The 21541-nt window shown below is 41.5% G+C and overlaps 1 protein-coding gene and 1 pseudogene across 6 annotated transcripts in view; one reads left to right on the top strand and one right to left on the bottom strand.

The window, feature by feature from the left end:
* Positions 1 to 20874, bottom strand: part of TNRC6A (trinucleotide repeat containing adaptor 6A) — a 205457-nt gene extending 184583 nt beyond the window's left edge. For all 6 annotated transcript variants that reach the window (XR_007147878.1, XM_047839226.1, XM_047839222.1 and 3 more), the window contains exons 1-2: positions 20738 to 20874; positions 13343 to 13446 (exon numbers count right to left, since the gene is read on the bottom strand). The gene's annotated coding sequence lies outside the window, so the exon portion shown is untranslated. The remainder of the gene's footprint in view (positions 1 to 13342; positions 13447 to 20737) is intronic.
* Positions 1281 to 2469, top strand: LOC125154702 (5'-AMP-activated protein kinase subunit gamma-1-like; annotated as a pseudogene).
* Positions 20875 to 21541: the final 667 nt, after the last annotated feature.

Here is a 21541-nt window from a genome sequence, read left to right on the forward strand (position 1 = left end):
ATGCTCGCTCTCTCTATTAAAATAAATAAACAAACTTAAAAAAAATTGTAACAAATGGGGCTGGGTGGCTCAGTCAGTTAAGCATTCAACTCTTGATTTTGGCTCAGGTCATGATCTCACTATTCATGAGATCCAGCCTCCACCATTATCAGCGTGGAGCCTGCTTGGGATTCTTTCTCTCTCTCTTTTTTTCTCTCTCTCTCTCTCTTTCTCTCTCTCTCTCTCTCTGCTCCTCCCCTGCCCACTCCTGGGCATGTGCACACACACTCTCTCTCTCAAAGTAAATAAATAAACATTAAAAAATTGTAACAATAGATGACAAAGGTCATTATATAATGACAAAGGGGTTAATTCATCAAGAGAATATAACAACTATAAATATATATGCACCCACTATCAGAGCACCTAAATATATTAAGCAAATACTAATAGATCTAAAGGGAGAAATAACACTACAATAATAACAGAGGGCTTCTGAGCTCACTTTCAACAATGCATAGATTATGCAGACAGAAAATCAATAAGCAAACATTGGACTTGAATTATACCTTAGACCAAATATAGGCAGAACATTCCACCCAACAGCAGAATACATATTTTTCTGAAGCACACTCTCTACGATAGATCATATGTTAGGTTGCAGAACAATTCTTAGCAAATGTAAGATGACTGATATATCAAATATCTTCTCTGACCACAATGATATGAAACTAAAAATCAACTACAAGAGGAAAACTGGAAAACTCACAAATGTGTGGAAATTAACATACTCTTGAACAGCCACTGGGTCAAAGAAGAAGTCAAAAGGGAAATCAAAAAATAACCTTGATACAAAGGAAAACTGAAACATAACACACCAAAACTTATGCGATGCAGCAAAGGCAGTTCTGAGAGGGAAGTTTAAAGCAATAAATGCCTTCATTAAGAAAAAAGAGAGCAGGGCACCTGAGTGGTTCAATAGGTAAGTGTCCAACTTCGAGTCAGGTCATGATCTTGTAGTTCGTAAGTGAGTTCAAGCCCCCAGTAGGGCTCTGCGCTGACAGCTCAGAGCCTGGAGCCTGTTTCAGACTCTATGTCTCCCTCTCTCTCTGCCCCTTCCCTGCTCATGCTCTCTCCCTCTCTCTCAAAAATAAATAAAACATAGAAAAGAAAAGAAACGCTTATGTTAAAAAAAAAAAAAGAAAAGAAAAGAAAAGAAAAAGAGAGAAAGCTTCCTAAAGCAAATGAACCCAGCCAGTGTCTCTTGCAAAGGACATGGTCATTTCTTGGGATAGTTTCCAGCTCTGGAAAATGAGCACACTCAAGGGTGCCCAGAATCTAACTCTTCCATGTACACTTCTTTTATGAAGTCTCATCATGGCTATGACCTGATTCCCACAAGCTTCAATTTGTTTATATTTGATACTTCCCTGTAGGTGAAGAAAGCTTCCCCCTCCCACCCGACCCCTTTGGCAACTAATGGTATATGAGCTGCTCCTTTGTGGGATAGTAAGAAGAAAAGTTTTGTGGGCATGCTGGCCATCACCGATTGCACCAGTATCTTGCACCACTAGGGGGCGCCTAGGGAGCTCAGTTAGTTGAGCCTCTGACTTCAGCTCATGGCATGATCTCGCGGTTCGTGAGTTCAAGCCCCGCATCGGGTTCCTAGCTGTCAGCACGGAGCCCACTTCTGATCCTCCGTTCCCCCCTCTCTCTACTCCTCCTTCACTCATACTCTTTCTTTCAAAATAAACACTAAAAATTTTTTTTTAATATCTTACACCACTATTAACAATCAGTATTTGTATAGATCTATGAGCTGAAAGAGCACAAAATAGAAACTTGGAGGGAGGTGTACGTACGGGACTCCTCGAATCCCTTGTCCGCATTGCTTCTAATGCCAGCTTATTTGATGCTGTCTCTTCATTAATTCAAAATAAGATCCGCAGGCTGCCAGTTATTGACTCAGAATCAGGCAACACCTTGTACATATTCACCTATAAGCACGTTCTCAAGTGTCTCAAATTGTTTGCTGATGAATTCCCCAAGCCAGAGTTCGTGTCTGACTCTCTGGAAAGAACTTCAAGTTAGCACTTAGGCCAACGCTGCTATGGCCCACACCACCACCCCTGTCTACATGCCTCTCGGCATTTTGTACAATGCGGATTCTCAGCCCTGCCACTGGTGGATGAGAAAGAGTGTGTGGTGAACTTCTACCCCAAGTTTTATGTTATCAGTGTAGCAGCAGAACAAACTTAGAGTAACCTGGATGTGTCAGTGACCAAAGCCCTACAATGTTGATCACATTACTTCAGATGTGTCTCCAAGTGCTACCTTCATGAGACTCCAGAGACCATCATCAACAGGCTGGTGGATGCAGAGATTCACCTCTTTGTAGTGGTGGATGGGAACGATGCAGTCAAGGAAACCGTATCACTGTCTGACATCCCTCAGGTCTCGGTGCTCACCAGCAGGGACAGAAAATCCTGAGCTGGTCGGGCAGCACCAGGGAATAAGTCATACTCACTGCCCATCCCAGCAATCACAGATGAAACCTTGAGAGAACTGTGATTATTCCCTGCTCAGGAGACCCCTCCTCTTCTACCTGGAAGTTGGGGAAGGTACGGGAAGAGGAAGGACAATGGGTTTTAAAGTGTCTCTATTCTCACAATACTCTTGAAAAGAACTTTCAGCCTAGCCCAGCCTAGTCCCTGTCCTCTTAGACATAGTCCCTTTTCTGAGCAAACTCAGGTTCTGTGCCCCTGAGAAAAACACTGATCTCTAAAAGATGCCCAAACTTCACCCCAGCCCTCAACTCTGCCTCTGGCTCCACCCTAAGATAACAGCATAACAAAACTCTTCATAAAGATATTTTTTACTTATCCTGTTTCATGCTGTATGGAAGAGGCTGAATCCACTTAGTGACATATCTGTCCCTAATAGGAATAAGGAGGATGAAGGGGACGGGGGGGTCTTTGGGTTCCTGTGCTATAGATACATGAAGGGAAATGGGAGTTAGGTAGAAGACGAGGACAAAGTGGTTAGCTGAGGTATTGTTTTTCATAGCAACCCTGATTAAAATGACAGAAACCTAAACAACAACAAAAAAGAAAAATCACAAATAAAAAACATAAGTTTACCCCTAAGGAACTAGAAAAAGAAGAACACACTAAGCCCAAGGTTAGCAGAAAGAAGGAAATAACAAAGATCGGAGCAGAAATAAATGAAACAGAGACCAGAAAACCAATAGGAAAGATCAACCAAGTTAACAGCTAGTTTTTTGGAAAGATCAACAAAACTGACAAACTTTCATTCAGACAAAGAAAAAGAGAGGACCCAAATAACTAGGTTGTTAGGTTGATTTTGGTTCAGGTCATGATCCCAGGGTCATGGGATCAAGCCCCATATTGGGCCCCATGCAGGGCATGCAGCCAGCTTAAGATTCTCCTTCTCTCTCTCTGTCTCTGTCTGTCTCTCTCTCCCTCTGCCCCTCTCCCCAACTTGTGCTCGCACTCTCTCTCTAAAAAATAAAAAGGAAAAAAAAATAAATGAAAGAGGAGACATTACAGCTGACACCACAGTAATACAGATGATCATAAGAGACTGCTATGAACAATTATACACCAACAAATTGGATAATCTAGAAAAAAAGGATAAATTCCTAGAAACATACAACCAGTCAAGACTGAATCATGAAGAAAGAGAAAATAGGAACAGACTAAAAACAAGTAAGGAGATTGAACTGATAATTTAAAATCTCCCAACAGAGAAAAAAAGCCCAGGACCAGATGGCTTCCCTGGTGAATTCTAACAAATATTTAAAGAGTAATTAACATCAATCCTTTTCAAACTCTTCCCAAAAATTGAAGAGGAGGGAATACTCTCAAACTCTTTTTGTGAGTCCAGCATTACTCTGATATGAAAGACAGATAAGGGTACCACAAGAAAAGGAAACTACAGGCTAATATTCCTAATGAATATAGACACAAATACTCTCACCAAAATACTAGCAACATGAATTTAACAGCATATTAAAATGGTCATACAACATGATCAACATACTCATGAGGCTTATCCCTGGGTTGCAAACCAATAAATATGATATACCACTTCAATAAAATGGAAGATAAAAATCATATAATCACTTCAATAGAGGGAGAAAAAATATTTGACAAAACTCAACATCCTTTCCTGATAAAAACTCTCAGCCAACTGGGTGTAGAAGGAACATACCTCAACATAATAAAGGCCTTATATGACTGACAAACCCACACCACATTCAACAATGAAAGGCTGATTTCTCACTAAGACCAGGAACAAAAGAAAGATGCCCATGCTCACCACTCCTATTCAACATAGTACTGGGAGTCCTGGCCAGAGCAGTTAGGCAAGAAAAAGAAATAAAAAGCATCCAAACCATGGGGCGCCTGGGGGGCTTGGTCGGTTGAGCGTCCGACTTCGGCTCAGGTCATGATCTCGCGTGGGACCTCGACGTGGGACCCTGAGTTCAAGCCCCGTGTCAGGCTCTGGGCTGATGGCTCAGAGCCTGGAGTCTGCTTCTGATTCTGTGTCTCCCTCTCTCTCTGCCCCTCCCCCATTCATGCTCTGTCTCTCTCTGTCTCAAAAATAAATAAACATTAAAAAAAATTTTTTTTAAAGGCATCCAAACCAAATCAGAGAGAAAGAAGTAAAACTGTCTTTGCAGATGTTATGATCTTATACAAAGAAAATCCTAAAGACTCCACACACACACACACACACACACACACACACACACACACACAAAATTAGAACTGAATGAATTCTGCGAGGTGGTAGAATACAAAACCAACTTCCAAAAATCGGTTGCATTTCTGTATGGTAACAACAAACTATCTGAAAAAAAATCCCGTGTTAAATGGCATCAAAAATAATAAAATACTTAGGAATAAATTTAAGCAAGGAGATGAAACATCTATTCAATGCAAATTGCAAGACACTGATGAAAAAAACTGAAGAGTACACAAAGAAATGAAATACCTCCCATGTACAAAGATTGAAGGAATTAATGTGATCAAAATGTCCATACTACCCATCTGTAGATTCAATGCAATCCTTATCAAAATTTCAGTGGTGTTTTCCACAGAAATAGAAAAAATAATCCTAAAATATACACAGAACCACAAAAGACCCTGGATAGCCAAAGCAATCCTGAGAAAGAAGAACAAAGCTGGAATAATCAAAATGGTTTGGTACTGGCATAAAAACACACATAAACCAGTGCAACAGCATGGAGAACCCAGGAGTAAATCCACACACATACAGGCAACTAATGCATGAGAAGGGAACCAAGAAAGGATAGTCTCTTCATTAAATGGTGCTCAGAAAACTGGATATTTACATGCAGAAGAATGAAATTGGACCCTGTGTTACACCATTCACAAAAGTTTTAGGAGAATGGATTAAAGACTTAAATGGAGGGCCCAAAACTGTAAAATGTACTAAAGGGAAATACAGGGGAAATATTCCTTGACATTAGTCTTAGCAACAATTTTCAGGATATTACAACAAAGTACAAGTAACAAAAGCAAAAATCAACCAGTGGAACTGCATCAAACTAAAAAGCCTCTGCATAGAAAAAGCAACACTTAGCAAAATGAAAAGACAACCTATAGAATGGGAGAAAATATTTGCAAATCATCAATCTGTTAGGAGTTAATATCCCAAATATATGAGGAATTCACACAACTTAATAGAAAAAAAACCTGAGGGCACCTGGGTGGCTTAGTGGGTCAAGCGGCCAACTCTTTTTTTTTTTTTAATGTTTATTTATTTGTGAGAGACAGAGAGAGACAGAGCATGAGTGGGAGAGGGACAGTGGGAGACACAGATTCCAAAGCAGGCTCCAGGCTCCAAGCTGTCGGCACAGGGCCCGACGTGGGACTCGAACCTACAAACTGTGAGATCACGACCTGAGCCGAAGTCAGACACTTAACTGACTGAGCCACCTGGGCGCCCCTAAAATAAACATTTTTTTAAAACAAAAAAATCTGATTAAGGAATTTGAATAGACATTTTCCCAAAGATGACATAACAGGTACATGAAAAGATGCTTAACATCATTAATCATCAAGGTAATATAAACCAATACCACAATGAGATATCACAGTATACCTGTTATATGGCTATTATCAATAAGGCAAGGAACAAGTGTTGGAGAGGGTAGGAAAAAGGGAACCCTTGTTCCCACTGCTGGTGGGAATGTAAATTGGTGCAGCCACTATGGAAAACAGTATGGGGATTCCTCAAAAAATTAAAAATGCAACTACCAGATGACCCAATAATCCTATTTCTGGGTATATGTTTGCTGGAAATATAATCAATATTGGAGAGATATTGCTCTCTCATGTTCACTGCAGCATTATGCACAGGAGCTAAGACATGGAAACAACGTAGGTGTTCACTGATGGATAGTTGAATAAACTGTGATACACACACACACACACACACACACACATACACACACACACACACACACACACACACACAGGGATATTACGAAACTATAAAAAAGAAGGAAATCCTGTGTTTTGTGACAATATGGATGGACCCTGAGGGTATTATGTTAAGTGAAATAAGTCAGACAGAGAAAGACAATAATGGTATATTCTCATTTACATGTGGAACCAAAAAAAATCTGAATTACTCAAAACAGAGAGTAAAATGGTGGTTGCCAGGGGCTGGGCGGGGGGCGGGGAAAATGAGGGAGATGTTGGTCAAAGAGTACAAACTTCAAGCTATATGTTCTGGGAATCTAATTAATGTACAGCATGATGACTATAATTAACAATACTATAGGGGCACCTGGGTGGTTCCGTGGGTTAAGCCTCTGACTCTTGATTTCAGCTCAAATCATGATCTCATGGTTCGTGAGATCAAGCCCCATGTTGGGCTCTGTGCCATCAGCTCTGATTCTCTCTCTCTCCCCCCTTCCCTGCTCATGTGCATGCGCGTGCCCTCTCTCAAAATAAGTAAATAAATTAAAAAAAATATTATATTATTGAAAATTGTTAAGAGAGTAGATCTTAAATGTTATCACCACAAACACAAAAAAAAAATTATGAGAGAAAATGGAGATGTTAACTAACTTTATTGTGGTAATCATGTCACAATATATATGTGTATCAAATCATTACATTTTACACCTTATACTTACACAGGTTATATGTTAATAATATGTTGATAAAGCTGGAAAAAAAGAAATTATAATTCTCTACGGTAAAAGAATAAAGTAGAAAAATAATTTTATTGTCTCAAAAGACACAGGAAAAAATATTTGATAAAGTTCAAAACCCATTAATGGATGAACAAAACGGAGCAAAGGAGAAATAGGAATTTTCTTAATCTGATTAAAAAAAACCCACAAAACTCTAAAAAAGCCCTTCAGCAAACATGTTACCTAACTGTGTAATATTGAATGCTTTCCCTTTGAGATCAAAATGAGACAAGGAGAATTGCTTTCACCGTTTCTAGTATATTGTATTAGAGGATTTAGCTGGTACAATGAGGCAACAAAAAGAAATTAGAAGGTGTAAGGATTGCAAAGTAACAAAATCAGCTTGCAGAAAGCAGTTTGGACGTTTTAAGTTGAACTGAGGCATACTATATGATCCAGCATTTTCAATTCTAGGTATATGCCTGGGGAAATTCTTGTACAAGTACACAGGACATGTGTGACAATGTTCACAACAGTGTTATTCATAATAGCCCCAACTGGGTGTGTGTGTCGGGGTGGGGGGGAACCATAAAGAATAGAATGCATAGGGGCATCTGGGTGACTCAGTTGGTTAAGCATCAGACTTTGGCTTAGGTCACGAGATGTCACAGTTTGTGAGTTCGAGCCCCACATCGGGCTCTGCGCTGACAGCACAGATCTTCAGGTCTTCTGTCTCCCTTTCTCTCTGTCCCTTCCCCGCTTATGCGTATATGTGCCCCCCCCCTCTCTCTCTCTCTCTCAAAAATAAAATAGACATTAAAAAAAAGAGAGAGTAGAATGGATAAATAATTTGTAAAACATTCACATGGTTGATTACTATATGCCAGTGAAACTGAATGAACTGTAGCTACAAACATAAACAGAAATGAATCTCAAAAATATCAGGCAAAATACATATGCCACAGAAAAATGTCTTCAGTGTGATTACATTTACATACAACTCACAAAGTTGGAGAAACTTAGTAATATATTGCTTAGGGATACACACATACATGAAAAAAAAACCAGAAAAATTATTACAGAAGTCAAGATAAAGGTTACCTCTAGGGAAGATGAAGAGGGATGTTTTTGGAAGGTTTCTACAGTGGGAGGTGGTTTTCACAAGGGTATTATTCTTTAAGCTCTACATCTGTATTTCATACATGCTTTATGTGTGATATATTTCACCACAAAGGTCTTTTTCTAAAGCAATTCCCTTTAGATCTAATTACCAGTTTACAGAGAATATAGAGCATAGCAGAACACATTAAATGATACCATGAGTAAACAATCAGCAAAGTCTAGACTTTGGAAAAATCTAGAGGGCAAATCATCTTGTTTCTTCAGTACAAAATTCCAAGGGGAAAAAAAGAAATGAAGAAGGAACCTGTAACTTACAGAAGACTTAACAGACATATTCATCAACTTCCATGTGTGGATATTTGGATACTCATGGAAGAAAATACTGCAAATTAAATAACATGGCAATTGCAAATGTGTGAGCATTAACTGGTCAGACGATAATAAGGATTTATTTGCAATTTTATTGGGATGTGGTGATGGAACAGTGGTTGTGTTTAAAAAGGGATTCCTTGGAGTGCCTGGGTGATTCAGTTGGTTAAGCGTCTGACTCTTGGTTTCGTCTCAGGTCATAATCTCACGGTTGGTGAGTTTGAGCCCCATGTAGAGCTCTCTCTCTCTGCTTCTTCCCCTCCCTCTTCCCCTTTCCCACTCACTGTCTCTGTCAAAATAAACAAATAAAAAATTACAAACAAATAAATAAAAAGGAAGTCCTTGTCTTTTACAGGTCGATAATGAAATATTTATAGATGAAATTATATCAGTCTTAAGATTCAATTCAAAACAATCCTGGGTGGGAGGGATGGTATAAAGAAAACAAGATTGGCCATGAGTTGAAAATTATTGAAGCTAATGATGGTATACTGGATTTCACTAAGTTTTAACTATGTTTGAAATTCTGCATACTAAAATTAAAATAAGATAAAAACTGGAGCAAAAAAAAAAAAAAAAAAAAGAAAAGAAATTTGCTCAGTCAAGATCTGCTTTGAAAGGGACATTTTGGGGTTCATTACTTTCTCATCGTGCCCAGAACAGCACCATGCTTCTTCCATAGGACAATTTAGATCTGTACTTCTCAGTCTTTAATGTGCATCTGAATCAGAAGGATCTCGTTAAAATGCAGATTTGGATTCAGGAGATCTGAAGTGGGGCCTGATATCTGCATTTCTGACAAGCTCACAAGTGATGCTGACACAGGGTTCCCTAAAGGATGCAGTTATTCCCTCTTCATAACCTCTCTTCCATTGGCCTTCTACCACTTCCTCATTCTCCACCATCCCTTCCTGGGCCCGTTCCCATTCTGGCCCAGCTTAGATTCTGTGGCTCACCTGGACCATCACTCCCTTGTAAACCCCTTCAACATCTCTCCTGTGGGATTTGTCCAGCAAAACTTCAACGTGATGACACTACCGTTCTCCAGGTGCTTGAACCCAAGCATTTAAACAACGGTGGAGAAAACGACCCAATACATACTCTTCATAGGCACTCTGTTTTATGTAGCAACCCTGCCCCCTCCTTTACAGTGCTTATTTCTCCCTCTCCAAGAGGACCAGTTTATATGTCCTCTCTTTCCTCTTTCCATCTCCTTTACTCTCTGCTAATGACCTTGCCTTTGTTGTGAAAACAAAAGCTGACACACAGCAAGCTCTTTATCTTCCCAGTACCAAATTTAGGAGTCTTTGTGTGCCTGTTCCATCTTTTCTCCTCATCCCCGCCTATAAAAAAATTAAAATCTGTCATCACCTATCTGTTCACACACACTTTTCCATCCCATCCCCTCTTGCTCATTCAACTGCACCATATTGAGAGTTTACATCATCTAGAGGCTGCTATTGTTTTTAAAAAAGCAAATATAAAATCAAGACAGTTCTTCTAACCCTGCCCCATATCTAAATACTGCCTGATTTCCATTATGCCTTTCATAGTTTACTTACCTCCCTTCACTCCTTAACCCACGCCAACAGGGTTTCTATCCTCACTGCTCCACCAAAACTGCTCTAGTCCCAAGTCTTCAGCTAGCTCCAAGGTTCCAAGTCAGACAGACACTTTTCTGTCCTCAATTTACCCAGTGTCTCAGCAACATTTGACCCAGTTCATAAAATTTTTTATCTTTTTCTGTCCTTCCCATCCCCATCCCCATCCCCACCCCCCACCCCTCGCAAATACCCTCATCCTCTCCTAGTCTTTCCACTTTGGGAATACGTTCACCGACCTGGGAAGCTTTCATATGTCCTTTTTCTTTAACGCCTTTCAAATCCATCAGCAAGCCTTGCTTTTCCTACCACGTAAGCATTTTTTTCTAATCTGTCCACTCCTATTCCATTTTCATTGCAATTACATTAAACTAAATTGTCTCCTAGTTCCCAAACAGGCCACCCACTTCCTTGCCTCAGGGCCTTTGTACATGCTATTGCCTTACCTGGAACACTTAAACACATTCTGAGTTCTATATGGCCCAAATTTCATTCTAGGGTAACAATCTCTAAGTCTCCCTAGACTCTAAGCTGTTCCCAGATAACCCTGTGAGAAAGGGTGAAACTTCTATATCACAGTCTAGATACACTCTTGATCCATGTCCAAAACAGATGCTCAGACTCCTACTTGTTCCAATCAGAAAACAAAGGTTGATATATGACCAAGTTTAAGTTCATTTCCAATCATAGTAAAATTGACCCCAAATTTCCTCCTGGTTTTCAGTTCCTTCCCACAGTAGAGGAAGACAGTACCAGATTATCATTTTCAATTCATGTTGTAGACTGGAAACAAATGGAACCCCATTTTTTGTAGCTCCTCTGGTTTAGAGACATGTTTCTCCATCCCTTGAATCTGGGCTTGCCCATGCAACTTGTCTAGGCCAATGGAACACTAGCAAATGGGAAACAAGTGGATGTTTGAAATGTGCATGTGCATTGGGCCCCCCCACCCCAACCTCGTTGCTTTTGGAACCCAGCTGTCATATGAAGAAGACGGGGCTAGCTCACTAGATGAGGAGACACATGACCCGGTCAAGTTCAACTGCCCCTGCCGATCAGCAGACAAATGAATGAGATCATCTAGGACCAGCTACCTGCAGCCAGCCTGCCAGCTGACTAGTGAACCCAAGCAAGAACTACCAACCAGATGATCCCACCTGCGACTGGCAACCCGTGGCATAACAACCCATGGCTGTTTTAAGCCACTATGTCTCAGCGTGGTTTATAGTGCAGCAAAAACTAACTGATACACCTCTTGAAGAAGTCTTTTCATACTGCAGATCCAATTATGCTACCTCCCTACTTAAAATGTTTTAATGGGTTTTCATTGATCCTGGAATACAACCCAAGTCATTTTGGCAAGGCCTACAAGATATCCACGTTGCCTGAATGGCCTCATCTCCTGTCATCATCCCAATCACACTGTGCTCAGCCCACTGGCTTCTTGCTGGTCTTTGGGTGGTCCCAGCTCTTTCCCACCTCCAGGCCCTCACACATACTATTATTCCTTCTGGAATGCTTTTCCTGGATCTTCACCTGCTTGACTTCGTGGCTCCTCTCTCAGGTTCCAACTTAAGTATTGCATTGGTGACTCCTTTGACCAAGTCTTCCTCTTTGTGCCCCCAACTGAAGCATGTCTCCAGTTACGTATTCTCATGGCACCCCCTTATTCTTCTAGGCAAATACACTGATTTGAAATAATATGTTGTCTTATGGGGTATGTTTAATAGCTGCCTTCTCCAATGGACTGTAAACCCCATGAGAACAGGGTGTCTCTGTCTTGCTCACAGAGGTGTCCCCAAACCTTGCATACTACCTGTCACATAGTAACGTGGATGGATTTTTTTTCTAGGCAGTTTATCGCAGTAGGTAACTGTGCAGGCTCTGGAGAGATTCTTCCTGGGCCCTGAATCCTAGCTCTACCCACTTACTAGTTGAGTGACCTAACTGACTGCTCTGTGTCTCAGTTTGCCTATCTCTAAATTGGAGACAGAAATTGCACCTGTTCATTGAGTTGTTGGGTGAATTGTGCTCAATAACTGTTAGTTATTTCTTGCTGAACAGGTGTCAGCACACCTGGATAACAGTGAACCAGAAGCTAGATCTGACACAGCCAACACCTGCTTCCTATAGTAGTGTGGACACTGCCAAGATTAAATCTACATGTGTCTCCTGCATGGCCAGTTTTTCAACCAATGCTCTGCCTCATTATACAAAGGTACAGCCTCGAACTCTGAGCCAGCCCTCTGAAAAGCATACAGTCCTAAGCCTTGAGCACTGGATCCTGGCCCTGCTTTAAAACGTCACTTCTCCCACAGAGTCAGACATTTGGGGTCAGAAAGCAATGTCTCCTGACTGCTGTAACTGCCCCTCCTATCACTTGATGATCTAGCTAAGCAGGGATCCGGTTAGCCAATGAACATCCACCCAAGGAACAGTTCTGATGGCCCCAAGAAATAGAGTCACCCTCTAACACACACACACACACACACACACACACACACACACACACACACGACAGGAAGTGGGCCATGTACACTGTGTTAGTGAGAGAAACATTTTGGAAGGGATAATTAGTGCATTTCCAATCACCAAGTCCTCAGAGTCTTGTCTTTCAGGTTCTGGACAGAAAGAATAGAAGATCTAGGTGTCCAGAAAAATAGTAATTTTAAAAGGTGAGGGGAACAGACCCCTAAGAAAAGCAGGAGAGAGACAAGAAGTGGGGGGCAAATAAGAGGAGAAAATAGGAGTTGGAGAGGGAGAGGGCAGGTGAGAGAGAGACTCAGAGGAGCAAGGCTGAGGAAGGCAAGAGATGGGAAAGAGGCAGGCCGGCGGGGAGAGGGGGGAAAGGGACGCGGGAGCGCCTTCCACCCCAGCGCGACGTAACCAGTAACCAGCGCAGCTCCGCTTTCCGGGGAGGCTGCGGAGGTTCGGCGGACCGAGAGCGAGAGCCGCAGCTCCCCGGAGCCGGCAGGCGCTTTCCTTCCAACGTGCCCAGCAAGGGTGTCCTGTGCATGCTAATGAGGCAGCCTAGGACAGCTTCACAAATAATTGCTCACAGTGTTCAGTAACTTACCAGGCTGGGAGTCAGTGGGCTGCAGAATGATGGGGCACAGCTCCTGGGGGACCCCCAGCAGAGGGGGCCTGGTCTCCAGGTACCCGGTGCTCACAGGTTAGTGCCTGCAAGATGACGGGTTTTCCATTCAGTCGGGCACCAGCCCAAAGGGAGGGAGAGCCAGACCAAAAGGCAAAAGAGAGGAGGGGAACCTGCTTGTGTTTTTGTATTTAAATTGTTTTTGAGCCCACGTAGCCCTGGGAGTCACATGCTGCCTCCAACATCACCGGAGTCATCACATGATACAGGTCCCCCATCATGTGATAAGACAATTCTGCCTAACTTCGGCCCCCCACCCCCACCCCCACCTCACAGGCTGACGGATAAAGTGCTTCTGGAGGAGCCCCCCCGCCCCTCCCCGCAGAAATCTGGTTGAGGGAGGGATGCAGATGGAGAAAGCTTGGAGCCCATGCAACGCTAAGATCTTGACGAATACTTAATACGCCTTTCCCCCTCCTCCTAAGCTACTGCGACTTGGAGCCGCGCCAGCCTCATTTGAATTCCACTCTTTGTGAATAACTCAAGTGTCGCCACCGTTGCTCCAGCAATCGCAGGGCCTTTGCGCTCACACCAGCCTGCCTCGTTCTGGAAAGCCCTGGTCCGCCGCCTCCCCGCCCCGCAGCTTCCATGCCGCTTCCCCGAGCAGCGGGAGCGGGGCGGAGGTGGGGAGACTGCGCCCGCTGAACCTTCTAGGCTTTTTTTTTTTTTTTTCCCAGCTGCAGTGAGAGTCAGGTGGGGCCCCGTCTGGCTCTCTGATTAGGCTGTCTCCTCTTGGTGATCCTAGCTCTGTTCTGCCTGCAGGATTTCTCTCTACCAATCTGCATGTGTGCGTGCATTTCTAGGTTTGTCTCCTTCATCAAGATACAGTTGAATCGATTTGGTTTAAAGATCTGTTGGGCTTGTTTCCTCCCACGTCAGTAGCCTCCTTTCCTCATTGATTCCTTCACTCTAACAATCTTTTATTAAACAAACGTTTTTGTAGAGCACCTACTATGTTGCAGGTCTTGTGCTCGGCACTGGTGAGGAGAAGGAGAGGTTTTAAAGACGCATAAAGTCGGCTCCCTGTTCTTGGGGTCATGTTGTGGCCGAGGCAACAGAAACACAGACAGAAGTAGCACATGCAGATTTCATGGTCACACAAACTTGTTTGTACAGAAATGTAAATTCCCTGTTTGTCTAGGCCCAAATCTGATTTCTACCCTAACCACCCTGCGCCCCCCCCCCCCCTTCTGCCACATGCAGGAAACAATTTATCACACCATTTAAACTCCATCAGGGGTAAGCAGTCAAGTATGTGTGTCACAGACACCTCTGCTTTATTGTGTAGGACAAAACTTTTTTATTTGGAGCTGTCTCTTTCCACTGGCGCCCATCTGGCCTTCAGACATAATCCTCTTTTGCTGGACCTTACCCCCAAATTGCAAAGTGACAGTGAAGGACTCTCCTTCTAAGGAAAGTGGTCCACACGGTTTCTTTACTAGTTAGTTCATCTGAGTGAGTATCAGAGCTTATCAACCCCAGGGTGGAGAGCAACAAGAGAAAAATCTTTTTTTTTTTAAGATTTTTTTTTTTCTTTGTTAAATGTTTATTTTTGAGAAAGAAAACAAGTGGGGGACGGGCAGAGAAAGATGGGGACAGAGGATCCAAAGCCAGCTCTGTGCTGACAGGAGAGAGCCTGATATGAGGCTCAAACTCACAAATCATGAAATTATGACCTGAGCTGAAGCTGGATGCTTAACTGATTGAGCCACCCAGGGGCCCCTGAAAAGAGAAAAATCTTTCATTTTACTTGCTTTAAATCTGAAGCAGAGAAAAACCACCCAGATGAGTTTACTGGAAAGTGATTAGATTCAGTTTCCTGTATTGGCAGAATGGGTGGTGAGTGAGGGTGCGGCAGGGAGGCTGGAGGCAGGGGTGAAGTTCAGGTGTAGAACTTCTTGCCTTACACATTTCTACAACTCATATTCGCTGTCAACAAAACCCCGTTATAAACATTCCAATAGCAATGTTTCCAATGTAGGCATGTGACAGTTCTTGCCAGAGGGGTGAGAGGGTCAACTGCTTGGACCTTCTGGAAAGATTTTTCCTATTTAATAAGAGGGAGGCTCATGAGGAAAAAAGTCCTTTTCTTGCTTGCTACATTTTGCTACTTGGATGTGGTCATGGGAGACAGGCATGTGACAATGAGTTAAAGAGCATCATTAACATGCTAAAGATGGCAAAGAAGAAGACTGAAAGGGGTGCCTGTGTGGCTCAGTTGGTTGAGCATCCAACTCTTGATTTTGGCTCAGGTCATGATCCCACAGTTGTGAGATGGAGCCCCCCATTGGGCTCTGCACTGAGTGTGGAGCCTGCTTGGGATTCTCTCTCTCTTCCCCCATCTGCCCCTTCCTCATGTGCACATGTGCATTCTCTCTCTCTCTCCCTCTCTCTCTAAATAAACATTACAAAAAAGGACAGAAAAGCCATAGGTCCTTAATGGAATTGAACTGCCAAAATGACCAGCTATTTTACCACTTGTGGTTGGAACACATCCTAACTGAAACCGCATCCAAGGAATTTGGCTGTTGCTTGCTGGTCATCAATGAACTTGTGGAGGTAGAGGTCTGGTGACAGTGGGTTAAGAAGTAAATTGGAAAATTCTATTCCTGACAATATGGAGGACCCGATAGGCATAGAGAAGTTCTGGATAAAATATAACAGGCATTCTTTCAAGCGCAGAGCGGAGCTGCCTAAAAGGCAAGAGGAAACAGAAAACCAGAGCGCCAAGCACCATAAATTAACACTGTGCCAATCTTGAAGAACTGGTGCTTGGTGGGGATGTGGTAGCCTTAGAAGATTGGGTTGTAGCTCAGGTAGCTGAAGGTGACAAAGTCTTGCCCCTGAGAGCTGGAAATGAAATTTCTACATCAACTTAGGGCCCTTAAAGCACTGTATTCTCAATGAAAATGTGGAACAGGACAAAGTTTACCTTTATGTCCAAGAAAACATGGATCTTGTGGGATCTGACCTGAATTCTAAGTCAGAGAAAAAATGACTCCCCTGATAATTAATAAGCCTGTCTTGTCCTCATGTGCCCTTGATGTTTGAATATACAGTCGACTCTTGAACAACACAGGGATTAGTGGCACTGACCCCCGATGCAGTAAAAATCCACAAACTTTTGACTCTTCAAAAACTTAACTACTAATATCTTTCTGTTGACCAGAAGCCTAAACAGTCAATTAATACATATTTTTATGTTATATATAATACTGTATTCTTATAATATAAAGTAAGCTAGAAAAAAGAAAATGTTATTAAGAAAATCATAACAAAGAGAAACTACATTTATAGTACTGTCCTGTAAAAAAAAAAAGTCCATGTACAAGTGACCTCCACAGTTCAAGGTTGTGTTGTTCAAAGGTCAACTGTAAACCACTTCTATGACCCAGAAAAACCAAAAATAAAAAATAACACATAAAGAGAGGAGCCTTGGACAGGCAAACATAAAACTGACCTAAAAGCAAATTCCTTAAGCCCAGGCCTCAAAGAATACCCACAGATTAAGTTCCCATCACAGATGAGTTCATAATCCAAAATTTAAAAACACCAGTTCTTTTAACACACAGCCAGAACAAAGAGCAGGACAGACACTATAAATTTCATATAATAAAACAGTTGAATGAAGTCTATTAAAAAACTTTATGCTTAACTTTTAAAAAAGAGGGAGTGCCCTTTGATTCCAAATAAGATGGAATAACAGGAATTAGATGTACCCTTCTGCCTGAAATTGAAAAAAAAAAGACAAAATATATGATAACAGTTTTCAAGACATTGAATGCCAGATAACAAAGGACAGTGATCTTCGAGACAAAGGAAACCAAGGAGATAAGCCCTATTATTGCCCCATATTACTCCCTAGAGAGAGTTTCCAAGCTGCAGTGCAGATGTGGAACTCAAACGGAGTCTGACAGTCTCCCTAAGTCAAAGAGACAGAGCTGGGAGTCCAGGGAGGCCAATACCAATAGAGTTTTCAGGGCAGTTCACTGGAGAGGACAGAGCTGCACAGAAAATGAGGTGCAAGGGTATCTCTCAAGTCTTCAGCTGAGTACATAACATCACATGTCTGTGAGAAAACTACCTAACACGATGGGAAAAACTACCCCAAAGGATTTGAGAGATTGAGTTTTGGGGGTACACATAGGGCCAGGAATACCTCCTGCTCACTATCCTAGAATGGAAAACTTCTTAATTCACAGGGTATCAGGTAGGACAGTTAGAAGTGTTTTGCCTCAGTGGTGGGACTGAATTATGCCTAGACTAAACACAACTCTGGTTTAACCAAACAAACTTTCAAAGCAAGCTTTGAAAGGATCAGCAGGTTTCCAAGTAACTGAACTGCACCCCCTATCAAAGTTCAAAAGTATTTAAAGAAACACAGAAACAGCTAGCACACGTCAAAGTAAAATTCACAAGTCTACCATCTGATCTCCAATATTAACAGACATGCAAAGAAACAGAAAAACATAACTCATGGAGAGGAGAAATAATCAATCAAAACTAACCTAGAAATGGCCCACAATAGAATTAGTATATAAGGAAGTGCAAGCAGTTACAATAATTACCTTCCATATGTACTAGAGGAAAGATGAGACATGTTAGGTGGAAACATGGAAGATGGAACAAAGAACAAAATCAGTCTTCTAGATTTTAAAAAAAGGAAAAAAAATTATGGCTGAAATTTTTCCAAATAGATGAAAACTATAAACACAAAGATCCAAAAAGCTAAACAAACACTAACCATGAGAAACATAAGGAAAACTACACCAAAGAATGTCATAATCAAACTGCTTAAAACCAACTATAAAGAGGAAATATTAAAAGTGGGTAGGGATCATTTCACATCTGCTGGAATTGCTATAATTAAAAAAAAAACACGCTTTTGTGTTGGCAAAGATAGGGAGAAATTAGAATCCTCTACACTGCTGGTGAGAATGTACAATGGTGCAGCCACTTTGGAAAACAGTTTGGCAATTACCTAAAAAGTTAAATATTCAATTACTATTTGGTTCAATAGTTTTGATCCTAGTTGCATACCCAAGAAAACACGTGTTTCATAAAAACTAATACATAAGTGTTCATAGCAGCATTAATCACAATAGCCAAAACATGGAAATCTAAGTGTCCCTCAAATGATTAATAGAGAAGCAAAATGTAGTATATACTTAAAATGAAATATTATGTGGTCATAAAAAGAAATTAAATGCTGATACAAGGTGCAACATGAATGAACCTTAAAAACATATTAAGTGAAAGAAGGCAGACGTCAAAAAACCCATGTATTATATGATTCCCTTTATATTGAATATCCAGTATATGCACATCTGTAAAAAAAAGTAGATTAGGGCTGGAGAGATGAGGGTATTGGGGATGTGGTAACAGCTAAAGGGTATGGGTTTCTTTCTGGGGGTGATAAAATCCTCTAAGGTTGTGTAGTGATCACTGCACAACTCTGTGAATATACTAAAAACCACTGAGTTGTATACTTTAAATGTGCAATATGTGAATTATATTTCAATAAAGCTGTTACAAAAAATAAACAAGCAATGAGAGAGTGGAAAATTTTACACAGAAACAAAAGGAAGGATGATAGTAAATTTCTGTTGGAAAAAATGCATATGAGACAGTATAACATCTTTCCTTTAGTAAAAGGAAAAAAAGTCAACCTAGAATTCTACACTTAGCAATAAATCTTTCAAAAAGTAAAGCAAAATAAAAATGTTTTTAGTCATACAAAAGCTGAAAAAAATTCATCACCAGCAGACCTTCACTATAGGAAATGTTCAAGGAAGTCCTTCAGGCAGAAGAAAATGATGCCAGATGGCAATCTGGATCTACATAAAGGAATCTCAATTCCTTGAGATTATAAAGGAATAAAGAGGACAAAGAATAGTAAATATAAAAACTTTATTTCTTATTTAAAGCTCTGTAAAAATAATAATAATGTATTGTGGGTATAAAAAATAACTAGAAGTAAAGTATATGACAAAAAAATAGCATGAAAACCAGAAGAAGAGAAATAGAAGTATAAGATCCTTATACTAACTATATGTGAAGTGGAATATCACTTGAAAGTGGGCTGTGATTAAGTGTAAGATATATAGTATAAACCTAAAGCAAGCACTAAAATAACATAATTAGAAGTCATAGCTAATATACCAACAGAGAAGATGAAATGGAATAACAAAAATATTCATTTCACCTGAAAACAGAAAAAAGGAAAAGGGAAACAAAGATGATTTCAACCCATTCATATCAGCAATCACATTAAATATAAATGATCTAAACACCCCATTCCAAAGCAGAGACTGTAAGAGTGAATCAAAAAGCAAGAACAAATTGTATGTTAAAAGAAACCCATTTTAAATATAAAATACAAATAGGTTAAAAACACAAAGATGGGAAAAGATTATACTATGCTAACATTAACCAAAAGAAGGGTAGATTGGTTCTATCAATATCAAACATAGGGAGATGTCTACTACAAGAGATAAAGAGGGTAATTTCATAATGACAACAGGGTTAATTAATCAAGAGCATATAACAAACTTAACATTTATTCACCAAATAAGAGAGCTTCAAAATAAATGAAGCACAAGAGATAGTACAGTCAGGAAAAACAGGCAGATCCACAATGATAGGCAGATATTTCAACATCCATCTTTCAATAATTAATAGAACAACTATACAGAAAATAAGCATAGAAAACTTGAACATTTTGACAAACTCACTCTAATTGACATTTACCAGACATTCCATATGACAATTGCAGAATACACATTGTTTTCAAGTGCGCATAGAATGCTTACCAGGATAAATGACAGCCTCAGTCATAAGACAAATTTCAATAAACTCGAATAAATAAAAATCATATAAGGTCTTCTCCTACCAAAATGGAATTAAATTAGAAATCAGTAACATAGTTTTTTGTGTGTCTCACATCCATGAAATATATAGCCAGATCAACACTAAACCATCCTGCACACCAGAAAACTGATTTGAGGATTAACACAACAATCTGCACAACCTGAACCACAATCTGCACAACCAGAACTCAGCAGGTAAGCGTCGCAGAGAGGTGAACTGGGGGAGAGAGAAGCCACAGAGGGCAGGGAGTTGTTTTTGCTTGTGGAGAGAGGATGGGGCGGGGGGAGACAGGAAAAGCACCCCCAAAAGCAGCTGGAGAGAAAATGGAAAAGTGGAAACAGCCACAGCGACTGAACTAAAAAGGGAGAAAGGAGAAAAGAGAGGGTTTCAATTCCATTAAGACTCTATAAACGGGGAGTGCAGAGGCTGAAACTCTGCAGCTGATACCTGGTGGTGCCCTGGTGGGAAGGACGAATCCCCGGGAGCAGAGTGGAGTCTGGGGGTGTTCGGGCCACATGGCAGAGGTGGTTCCCCTGCTGGGAGGGCATCTGGTAGAGTCCGTGTGGCCACCTCGGCAGACCCCAAAGAAAAACCACATTCGCTGGTGCTGGAACACGGTCCCTGGGGGTGAAGCCTGGTGCCAGACGCCTGTTGTGATTTGCCATAATCCCTGAAACGCTGCTACTACACTCTCCCGCAAACGTTTTCTGGGGCGGGCTGGCACCCAGTCGCGGTCTCTGGGCCTCGTCAGCAGCATGGTACCGCAAACATTCCTGGGTGCGGCCGGCACCCGGCCATTGCTCGGTGAGACCCTCCACAGAGGGGCAGAACGGCTCGAGGCCACAGTCTCGCAGAAATACGGGGTCAAGAAACACACCCGCATCTGAGATAAAACTCAGAAGGGAGGTGCTGCCTGGGGCTTGGTCACGGAGGGTGTAAAAGCAGGGAATGGATGGAAGCCGAAGACAAAGGACGGGTGCACGATTGCTGATCATGGAGAACGGAGATCTGATAAGAGACTGGGTGGCTGGGTGACGCCATTTTTGCCGCTCTGGTGCATGCGCGTAGGCACCTACAAGCGCCACAACCGTCCACCCCAGTAAGCTAAGCGGCGCCATCTAGTGGAGAATGGAGCCATTACACTAAGCCCCACCCAACTGGGCCAACCTCGCTCTTCAGGAATAAAACTCTCCACCTGGTTAGTTTACGGACTAAAAAGTGCTTCAGTTTGACTTCTAGGGGAAAATGAAG

This window comes from Prionailurus viverrinus, chromosome E3 (genome assembly GCF_022837055.1).
Source record: "Prionailurus viverrinus isolate Anna chromosome E3, UM_Priviv_1.0, whole genome shotgun sequence".
In the NCBI taxonomy this organism is placed as follows: domain Eukaryota; kingdom Metazoa; phylum Chordata; class Mammalia; order Carnivora; family Felidae; genus Prionailurus; species Prionailurus viverrinus.